Here is a 12,101-nt window from a genome sequence, read left to right as displayed (position 1 = left end):
ACACACACACACACACACACACACACACACACACACACACACACACACACACACACACACACTGGTCATCTCTCCCCAAAACTTCCCAGTGTAAAAGAGGCTGATAAATTTTTTTTTTTATTAATTCCAGCCTTAAAAACACAGTGAACAGGTGCAGAAGTGACAAGAAAACAAACATTTGTTTCTACCTCATTTCAACCCGAGTATATCTGATAACGAGCACTTGAATTCATTCCATGCCGTTGGCTGCATTAAGATGAAACACATGTGTGTGAGAGAGTGTGTGTGTGTGTGTGTGAGTGTGTGTGTGATATAGAGACATTCCCCCTCACACCATTTAACAGTAGCAGTCAAAATTTAACTCAAAATAATCTGCTTTCGCAGCTCTGTGTGTATATGGACAGATTATGTTATATCATTTTGGATCAGAAGTGTAATTTAGCAGCATCTCAAATACCATTTAATCACTGCACGCCTCTCTATATGCAAACAATGTCAACACTGTGTTGAGAAAAGTATCACATGACAACATTATGCAGTTCTTCACTGAACACTAATAATTGTATTGGGAATTATGACAACTAAAAAATAACTGTTCTCAACCTTTTTGACTCCAAGGCAGGGTTTTTATAAGTAACTAAATCTATACAAATCTAAAAAACAAAATCAAATGTTTATTTTCATATAGTTTAACCTGACATACTAAAATAAATACAACTACAAATTTAAATAAAAATAAACTATATGGACATTTAACAAAATAATAAAATGACAAAAAATGTAACTAAAAATAAAATGGAAATTATAAACATAAATCTATTTCAAACTACTAATAAAACCTATAATGATATTTGAATTACACTAAAATAATATTTGTTTTAAAACTTGTTTTATTTAGAGCAATTGGCAATATATTTAAATAATTACATTAAATATTAGAAAAAAAATTCAATTCCATCATTTCAGAAGTTGTAATAGCTGAATGTTCTGCAGGATTTACTCTTTTTATTACTAATCAGTGGTAATCTATACTATAACAGTTTTTATGAACATTTTGAATATTTATAATTTGATATTTTCAGTTTTTAGTTTTATATACAGTTTTAGTAAGTTTGATATGTGCTTGTCATTTTAATTAGTTGTTTTTTTTATATTACTATTTAGGTTAATTTTAAAGTTTTACTCTAGTTCAGTTTTAGTTTTTTTAATTATTTTCAGTTAGTAATTTTAGTGCTTCAGCTCAAACGTATTTTAGTTAGCTGGCAAGGAAACATTTCTCATTTTCATTTCGTTTTTCCATTTAAAATGCATATTTTATTTGATTTCAGCTTAATTTTAATTAACAAATATGTTCTAATAGTTGTAGTTTTAGTTAACTATAATTAAGTTTCAATTACAAGACTTTTTCCATTTGTTTATGATTACTGGGATTTTTAAAAATCATTGTACTCACAAATAGCGATAATATTTTAGAGATTAAGGTAGATTTCTATTAATTATAACATTTCTATGACTTTTCAGGATCAAGAAATTACACTTTAAATTCCCTCATATATCCAGGTTTTGGTTCTTAAATAAAATTGACAGTTGCTGCGTGCATGAATTAAAATAATAAATATGATTTCAGCTCACATATTGATTTAACTTATTTTAAAGCTGGTTTTTGTTTAAATTATTTTAAAAGCATATCACATGCACAAGAGCATTACGTAAGCACAGATTAAATTTCAGGTGTCAAAACTCTGAGTATTTCTGCCCTGAGTGTGACACACAATATCTAAATTGCATGTGCATGTGGAAGGAGATTTGTCCCGTTTTTTTAATTGCAATGAGAGTAAATCCCCCATAATGCCCTGCTTTACAATAGAGCCGTAATTGCAGGAGTGTAATTGCACACCAATGTTCAGCTGCTCACCGTGTGTGTGTGTGTGTGTGTGTGTTATTTCTAGTTCCCTGTAGCTGTCAACGCTGAAGAGCTCAATAATTAGAAACGGGAAAAATGAGGTGGCAATTTTGTGCCTGCAATTATCAAAATCCAGCAGAAGAGTTAGGTGTCAAAACTCTGAGTATTTCTGCCCTGAGTGTGACACACAATATCTAAATTGCATGTGCATGTGGAAGGAGATTTGTCCCGTTTTTTTAATTGCAATGAGAGTAAATCCCCCATAATGCCCTGCTTTACAATAGAGCCGTAATTGCAGGAGTGTAATTGCACACCAATGTTCAGCTGCTCACCGTGTGTGTGTGTGTGTGTGTGTGTTATTTCTAGTTCCCTGTAGCTGTCAACGCTGAAGAGCTCAATAATTAGAAACAGGGGGAAAATGAGGTGGCAATTTTGTGTCTGCAATTATCAAAATCCAGCAGAAGAGTTGTGAGAGTTTACAGAGGACCGCACTGCATTTACACTACACTGCCTTCGATTATAAACTATTTTATATAGCGACGTGACATGTGGCCAAGTATGGTGACCCATACTTGGAATTAGTGCTCTGCATTTATCCCATCCAAAGTGCACACACACAGCAGTGAACACACACACACCGTGAACACACACCCGGAGCAGTGGGCAGCCATTTTTTGCTGCGGCGCCCGGGGAGCAGTTGGGGGTTCGGTGCCTTGCTCAAGGGTACCTCAGTCGTGGTATTGAAGGTGGGAGAGAGCGCTGTACATTCACTCCCCCCACCTACAATCCCTGCCGGTACGAGACTCGAACCCGCAACCTTTGGGTTACGAGTCCGACTCTCTAACCATTAGTCCACGACTTCCCCCAAGTGTTCTTAGTAGCTTCTCAAAAAATAAAAAAATAAAAAATAAACCAAATAAAATTCATGAAAGTAAAAACATATATATTAAATAAATTCAAATAGATCAGAAAACAAAAAAAAGAATGTAATTTTTTTTGTAGGATATTTAAAAATACCTAATAACATCAAATACACCAAGAATATTAAAATTACAATGATATAGACTCCTATTAATTTATCACACTCAATATTAAATGTTGACTCGAGTGCTTTGTATTATGGGATGTAGTACTCGGTGCAGTGTTTGGGAACATTACTGTGTTCGTTGATATAATGCAACCAAATTACTGAAGATTATCGACGCTGTGCTACTCCAAGCTTTTGTTTTGCAGGTGTATGCTCAACAGAGGATGATTTACAGTGGTTTACTGTTTGAAGGTGGGAAGCTTGTTTCTCCCATGGAATGAAAAAAAGGTATTACAATTTTTAATCTCTGCATTCTGAAGAAAAAAAAGGCAAAATTGTTGAAAACAAATTGATTTTGTAGAAACAAACAAACAAATAACAACAACAAAAACAATTGTTAGATGTAAAGTTAGAAATGTGAGATATAAAGTCAAAATTGTTAGATGTAAAATCAGAATTCTGTGAAAAAAGTCATAATTGCCAGATGTAAAGTCAGAATTGCAAGATGTAAAGTTTGAATTGCAAGATGTAAAATCAAAATTTGAGATGTAAAGTCAGAATTGCATGATGTAAAGTTTGAATTGCAAGATGTAAAGTCTGAATTGCAAGATGTAAAGTCTGAATTGCAAGATGTAAAGTCAGAATTGCAAGATGTAAGCTCACAATGCAAAGAAAACAGTCAGAATTGTGACATATAAACTTGCAATAGTGAGAAAAAATTGTGAGAAACTTGGGTTCAATCAAAAAACCAAACCACATGTGCAAAAACCTAAAACGCACAGGTAATAAGCGTGCATAAGAGCAGACGTGACGTATAGATTGAGCTTGTCCTTCATATCCACTTACACAGCTCTCATTGGTGCTCAGGCAATCAGCTGCTCCAATTAACTGCTGATTTTAATTTGGATCAGTGATCAAATTCCCTTCTGACTGAGGATCTGGCAACCATCAGAAGATGCATACAGATCAGCGTTACGGTCAACAAGCTGCGAACGAGGCGATTACAGTCTATTTTGCCGTCCACTTTCCCACGTTTCGCAGACGACTATCGGTTATATGCGGTTATCAGCACTTCTAAAGGTTAACACGTCAGCGTCAGAGCTTCCCTTAAACGCCAGTAATGGCTTTTATTCAAGGGGAATTTTCCCTCCGAAATCCTGAATGGGAAATTTAAATGCAAATTCAACGTCAGTACCCAAAAGACCTCTAAATATTCTGAAAACCTGCTGAAAAGCAGTGCATATTCTCTTCCCGCGACCGTGTTATCGAATGGCCTTTGTCACGGCTGACGACACTTTCTGCTGATGGAATAAAAAAACGCCTTTCACAGATTGAAATGAGCCGTGGTCGGCCGTGATCGGTATTGGAGAAGCGTTTTGTGCTGGAAAAGAGTGTTAAATACGAGGCAATCACTACGTCAAGCACAAAGACGGAGTGTGTGTGTGTGTGTTTGGACTGCAGAGAACGTTTGCTAGATCATGATGGTAATCAGAGGTGAACCAAAACAAAGTCGAGCCCTTGAAATGCTTTTCTGCCTGATATTGACAGGCCGGCGAACAAGCTATAATTTAAAACTCATCTGCGCCGCTGCTTTTATTTTTCACACATGCATTCTCTCTCTCTCTATATGGATGGTCAGATCTATACACTTACACTCCGGCTATTAACCACGTGAGCGTTTATACTCAAAGTGCACTCGGGTGTCAAATGTGACGCGCTTGGGCCTTTAATGAACGTGCTTTTCTGCCGACTGCGAGTCTTTGGGTGGGTGTGCGTCTAAATCTCGCAGCCCGTATAATGGCACCCTGTCAAGACTGCAGCTCCATCCAAAGTGCTTCCCAAATAAGCACCTATTGTGGAGCCGTGGAAGAGGAGTGGAAGAGTGCCGAGAGAGCTGTCATTGTGCCGGGGAGGATGAAGAGTGGGGGAAGAAAAGAGGAGAAGATTTGCTGTGTTAGATGTTTGAGCCGCACACGGTTCCTCCCATTGTTCTCGGCTCACGAGTCACAGCATGTTCGGCTTGAACAAATAATTGATCGATGTAAAATTAAAACAACTGGATTTAGGGAGTGTATTGAGCTTCAGGGTCATAGATTTGAACATTACAGCCGCTCTGATCCGATCATCAGTCCAGGTCAGAACGCACCAACCTACACAGACTAGTGAAAGTCTTAGCTGACTTTGGTAATATTTGATGTCACAGTGCAGATATATGTCCCCTGGAGCACAAAAGCAGTGTTAAGTCGCTGAGCTATATTTGTAGCAATAGCCAACAATACATTGTATGGGTCAAAATTATCCATTTTTCTTTTATTTCAAAAATCATTAGGATATTAAGTAAAGATCATGTTCCTTGAAGATATTTTGTAAATTTCCTACCATAAATATATCAAAACTTATTTTTTGATTAGTAATTCGCATTGCTAAGAACTTCATTTGAACAACTTTAAAGATGATTTTCTCAATATTTAGATTTTTTTGCACCCTCAGATTCCAGATTTTCAAATATTGTCCTATCCTAACTAACCATACATCAATGGACAGCTTATTTATTCAGCTTTCAGATGATGTATTAATAACAATTTCGCAAAAATTGACCCTTATGACTGTGACCAGTGTTCAATTCACACACTACAAATAACGTCATTGCACCTTTACATCAAAACTGCTGTTTTCAACAAAGCTTTCTTTGCCAATCACACAGATTCAAATCAATGACTTACTGAACTGTGCATGAGGCCAGAAATGAGAGCAAAAATGCATTTAATGCATTCCTCTAGGCTAGAGGATTTAAAAGTTATTTGCAGAAGAAACAGCACGACTTCTCTCATGCTCATATCCTTTACTCTGCGTGTAAAAGTGTCTGATTCTCAGGCTGGAGAAGCACTGTCTCTCTCTCTCTCTGGCCTGTAAAGCGTCTCGTTCTTCAGCTCTTTTGTTCTGTCTGTCTGTCATGGATGACTGGCTCTGCATCTCTCTCTCTCTCTGTTCTCCACTTTAATTACTCTGTATTCAGTGGCTCTAATAGAAACCATGATGAAAGTGATTAGACCCTGGACAGGCCTGAATAGAAGCGCAAATGGAGCAAGGGATGGAAAGATAAGCAGATGAAAGCAAGGACAGAGAAGAGAAAGAGGGAAAACAAGACAGTGGAGGTGAATATCCTTTGAGTGCGGATGATTTGCAATAACGTATGATACAATAGAGCCACATGACAAAGATGCAGAACTATTCAATGGGACTCGGCATAAAGTTCCCATATTGAAGACAATCATTCACTGTGAATAGGAATTAATATTTGTAGTGTGCATGAACTGAGCAAATGTATTTGAATGCATGCAGTTTGAGTTTCTTTGGATAAAAGTGTCTGCCTAATGCATATGATCTATGTAAATGATGCGGTGTCATGTTAATGTTAACATTAACCAATAGCTATATATAATTAACTTTTATTTTATGAGCTATGATGCAAAAACACTTCAATTTTCAGAATGTTGTAATTTATTTACAATATTTATTTATTTATTTACATAAAGTTTGCTGATAAAAACTTTATTAGCTTTGACTTTTTAGACATTAAAAATCAATGTTTGAAATGCTGCCTTTAGAAATGTATATTTAGTTTATATATTTTTATATTTAATAGACTATTTTTCATTTTATGATGCAAGAACACTTAATTTCCCAGAATGCTGTAATTTATCCCATGGATGGATAGATGGATAGATGGATAGATGGATGATAGATAGATGGATATATGGATAGATAGATAGATAGATGATAGATGATAGATGATAGACGGACGGACGGACGGATGGATAGATGGATGGATGGATGGATAGATGGATAGATGGATAGATGGATGGATAGATAGATAGATAGATAACAATCAATGTTTGAGATGCTACCTATAGAAAAGTATATGTAGATACTGGATCCCAATCCTTTTGTTCAATGGTTGTTAGCAGATGCTTTAAGCAGCGTTTGGCTTTGATTCATGATGTCAAACCAGCTAGAAGGTCATTTGTTTCTCCTGTAGTACCACAGTAAATGTAAAAACAAATATTAATTTAATTCCTGGTGTGGATGATTGTGTTTTGAGATTGGCTTCAGTTTGTCGTTTCACTCTAGTGTGTGAATGATCTGAAAACTCACTGAACTGCAGCCTGTATGTAGAAGGTGAACGCTTTAAACTTTCTCTTCACGTTTATCTGTCCTGAAGCTGCGAGAAGAGACGATTAGATGAGACGTGACGCCGGGGGTATGATGGGACGCGCAGGAGAGAAATGATCTGCACAAACTACTGTGGTGGCATCATGGTAAAATGATGGTATAAGATGGGAATAACATGGTACTTTAATACTGTGGAACTTTAGAGAAGGAATACACTGCAAAAAAAAAAAGATTTTCTTAGTATTTTTGTCTTGTTTTGCAGTACAAACATCTAAACATTCTTGATTCAATATACATTAGCTTAAGAAGCAAAATGATTTAAGATATTAAGTCTGGTTTTCTGAGAAACTGACCAAAATTAAGTTTATGCTTAAAAAATGAAGAAAAAACAACAACTTAGTTCAATACAAAAAAACAAGCTAATTTTTCTGACACCATTGGCTGATATTTTTTCATGTTTTTAAGCATAAACTCAATTTTGATTAATTTCTCAGAAAACAAGACTTAATATCATTTGTCATTTTGCATCTTGATTTAAGAATCTTTAGATGTTTGTACAGCAAAACAAGACAAAAGTACTATTATGTATTTATATAGTTTATTTATGCATGAATGCTTAGAAAGAAACACATTATCTTGATTTCATGTCCTAAAAAAAGCTTTTTTTTTCCCTTTGTGGATTAAAGGCAAATCAAATCACCAAAAGCAAACTAAGGAGTTTCAGGAAAATCAGAAGTAATGAGAGTGTTTGTGCTCTTCTGCTGTCGACATCGTTTATTGTTCCGCGTGAAAATACGCGTTTTAAAATCGATAGTGACAGAGATGAAGTGACGGCGTTTCGGTGAACGAGCGGGAAACATGAACGAATGAGGGTTTAATGTCCTAATGACGCTCATAAATAACAGTTAACAGACAGGCCATGCGCACACACACACACACACACACACACACCGCAGCATCTGACGGCTCAATTAGACGAGCAATCAAATCAGATCCATCAGTGCAGGACAGAGAGCATGAGATTCAATAGACGACAGCACTGACACCAGAGCAGCATACACACACACACACACATACACATACACACACACACACACACACACACACACACACACACACACACACACACACACACAGACAGACAGACAGACAGAGACACACACAGACAGACAGAGACACACTCACACACTCACACTCTCAAAATTCTGTAAATTCCAACAAGTCAGTGCGATTTCAACAAATTTAGAAAAAGTATATAAAAATGAATAAAATATATGTTATATTAATATATGTATAAATATAAAAAACAAAAATATTTTGTCATAATTTACCTACAAATCTATATGACTTTCATTTTGTTGTGGAAAGTGGAATAAGATATTTTATTTTATAATAATAATAACAACAATATATTTGTAAAAGTTTCTAATTTATTTTTTATTCATAATCAAAGACTACAGGTCAATACTTTCATATTGTATTGTCATACATTAAATCATAATGCCTCATGGGACTGTAGTTCATTTCCTCACAAAAGACATTAAGTTCACAGTCTTTTGAAAGACATTTCGCTTCAGATCAAATGCCGTAATGTTCTTAATCTCTGAGCCGCTTGCTTTAGTTTAAGCTCTTCACTGAAGAACTGAAGACTGTTTCACGTCTGTGGGCGTTCACTGTTGTGCTGTTATCAATCACATTTCAATGCAACATCTTGTGTGTCGTAGGCAATTCAATTCAAACTCCAACTCGTGAGTTAAAAGGAAGTCTATTCTCAAACTCTCACACATTCACACTCTTGATATGCTCTCAAATCCTGGCAGAAGAGCATTAAAGCTCACAGTGTCTCTCGCAGGCCTCTCGTGTGTGTGTGAATAGAGATGTTCAGTGAGTTAATGGCACCAGAGACGTGTAGTTCATCAGCGGTCTGTGGGCTGCCAGATCCTCTCTACATAAGTGAGCAATTAGCACAAATTATTCAAATGAGGGTTCAGACGAGGGCGGGGTCTGCGCAAGATCTGCTCAACTGAATAATAAACACTCGTATCTTAATAAATAAACACTCATTTGCATGCATACAGGACGGTGTTTGTGTTAAACGTGTTCGTTATTAACCGAGAAGTGCTTTAGAAAGTATATCATTTCGAACTCGGCTAATAGAGAATGTTCTCAGAATGTTCTGGCAAGGTTCTCTCAACGTCGTATCAGTAACGTTAATAGAACGTTCGTTCAAACGGATCTGATCGTTAATGATATATATTAAAAACATTAGGAGAAAAACACCATAAATGTAACGTTTTTTAAACGTTACTACTTGTTTCAGAATGTTCTGAAGTAACAGTTTACAAACTGATAAAATGGAATGTTCTCTTAAAGTTCATATATAACCAAGAAAAAACATTTTTACAGATTTGTTTCAACACATTTTCAAAACTTTGCATCTTTTTTACAAACTTTACACACAAGTCCAAGAACTGCACACACAAAATGCAAAAAGCCTCACATCTCTCGCAAAATGAAGCACTGCATTCAAAAGATCACAAACACATCTCAAAAGCAAACATTTGCAAACACCTTTGCCATAATATTAATTCCTGTTAGATTTGTGTTTACATGGAGAATTGTGTGTTGTTGTTGTTTTGCAAAAAGTGTTTTATGAAATTGCATATGGACAAAATGCAAAAAGCCTCACATCTCTCGCAAAATGAAGCACTGCATTCAAAAGATCACAAACACATCTCAAAAGCAAACATTTGCAAACACCTTTGCCATAATATTAATTCCTGTTAGATTTGTGTTTACATGGAGAATTGTGTGTTGTTGTTGTTTTGCAAAAAGTGTTTTATGAAATTGAAAACTGAGTCTAAGGCTGAGAATTAGTGTATGGTTTTGTAGATTTGGTGCATGCTTCTGCTGTTTGAGTGCCAGCTTTCAGAAATTGTGTGACAAGTAAAGATTTTGTTTGCAAGCAGTTGAAAAAAACTGTAAAATGTTTAAAAACCGTATGTTTTGAACAATCAGAAATAACATTTTCATAACTCATTGGGAACATTAGCAAAACGTTATTAATTTTTTTTAGCTGGGATTGCATCATTTAGTCAGTCGATACTTTAGATGTATTTAAACTGCAATTTAATAAATAGCTTATTTAATTTCAATAACTTAATTTCAAGTTGGAAAATGTACATGTGGATGTGTTTGAGCTGTTATTTTCTATGTATTATGTATTGCATTTTTATTTTATGGTTTAGCATCTAGGGAACTGGATGAGTATCTAAAAAACAGCATCACTTGAACGCTTTCTGCTTGTAAACAAATGATTTCAGGCACCATAACAGAAATTGAAAGTGTTTCTATTGTGAGCTTCTGTTATAGACACAATCATTAGAGCTCATCAGTTATGAATCTTTTTGATATGTGAAAAAAGCACAAAAGCAGTGTTAAGTCGCTGGGGTATATTTGTAGCAATAGCCAACAATACATTGTTTGGGTCAAAATTATCAATTTTTCTTTTATGCCAAAAATCATTAGGATATTAAGTAAAGATCATGTTCCATGAAGATATTTTGTAAGTTTCCTACCGTAAATATATAAAAACGTAATTTTTGATTAGTAATATGCATTGCTAAGAACTTCGTTTGGACAACTTTAAAGATGATTTTCTCAATATTTTGATTTTTTTGCACCCTCAGATTCCAGATTTTCAAATATTGTGCTATCCTAACAAACCATACATCAATGGAAAGAGGATTTATTCAGCTTTCAGATGATGCATAAATCTCAGTTTCACCAAATCGACCCTTATGACTGGTTTTGTGTTCCAGGGTCACATATGGGCTACAGTTTACTAAAGTGTATCCCACTAACTAATTTTCCCCATTATATTATATTCCTCACTTTATGTATTTTTTCTCTCAGTTAGGGTTGTTAATTTCTATATAAGATCTTTGTAATTATATTCTCAGGGGGCGTTTTCTTTGACTGAATAATGATTTCATCACTATGTGCACTTCAGCAACAGTTTTAAGAACTCCATAAAATCTAAAAGCGAATATTGTGGAACAGAAACTCGAGGCATTTCGTTTGTTTTGGTGGATTCTGCTGTCATCACGTGGACACAAACCGAGCAACACACGCGAAACGCAAGATACCTTCACTTTCTCGTTCATACCACACAAACTACTCTAAAAACTCTGAAATAATTAAAATGCTCACCCTGGTTCGAATCAGTGGGTGATGTTTGTGATGATGAGCGTCTGCTGTGCGTCTCATTCCCGCCACACGGTGGCGCTGTTGTATCACAGTTCAAAGGGCGGAAACACGTGCGCTACAGAACAAAGGAAGCCGCTATTTTACAAACAAAATGTTTTTGTACAAGATACCGTTGATTCTAAAAGTGCAATTTCTTTTCTTACACAACTCATTATTTTACTTGGAAAATATATTCATGTAAAGAAATGGGCTAAAACTAAGCCAAATTGTGAACATTTTATAAAAGAAATTAAACAATATGGTACTACTTTGTACAATATTAGAAACAGAAAAGCTAAAAAGACCTATGAAGCACTATGTCACTTTAATTTAGTTAATTAGTCATGCTGTAAATCATCTGTAGACATTTTAAAGTTGTGACCTGTTAAACCTGTTAATTATTTTTTGTCATATGGATTGACTGTTGTCATATGGCAAATACAAAAAAAAAATATATATATATATATGTGTGTGTGTGTGTGTGTGTGTGTGTGTGTGTGTGAGTGTGTGAAGGTCAGAGTGACTCACAGCTCAGTGAGTCAGTGTTCAGAATGGAGTTTGTCATATCTGGATCACTTTTGCTCGCCATGACACATTTATGGAAATTGGAATAAAGCGTCCTTTGCGCGTCTTTCGCCTGATTTGATGAAAACATGAAATCGGGGCGTTGATTTCCTTAGCACTGAAGTTCCTCGAAGAGCTGCTTTTTAGTCAAATTTATGCAAAACTTCAAAAAAAGCAGCAGCCTAA

The 12,101-nt window shown here is 35.5% G+C and overlaps 1 protein-coding gene across 3 annotated transcripts in view; it reads right to left on the bottom strand.

Moving 5' to 3' along the window:
* Positions 1–11,414, bottom strand: part of LOC107665446 (ribonuclease P protein subunit p25-like) — a 28,859-nt gene extending 17,445 nt beyond the window's left edge. For all 3 annotated transcript variants that reach the window (XM_016456325.1, XM_016456330.1, XM_016456336.1), the window contains exon 1: positions 11,316–11,414. The gene's annotated coding sequence lies outside the window, so the exon portion shown is untranslated. The remainder of the gene's footprint in view (positions 1–11,315) is intronic.
* Between the last annotated feature and the right edge of the window lie 687 nt (positions 11,415–12,101).

This window comes from Sinocyclocheilus anshuiensis, unplaced genomic scaffold, assembly GCF_001515605.1.
Source record: "Sinocyclocheilus anshuiensis isolate Anshui unplaced genomic scaffold, SAMN03320099.WGS_v1.1 scaffold1303, whole genome shotgun sequence".
NCBI lineage: Eukaryota > Metazoa > Chordata > Actinopteri > Cypriniformes > Cyprinidae > Sinocyclocheilus > Sinocyclocheilus anshuiensis.
This window is presented reverse-complemented; position numbering and strand designations above follow the sequence as displayed.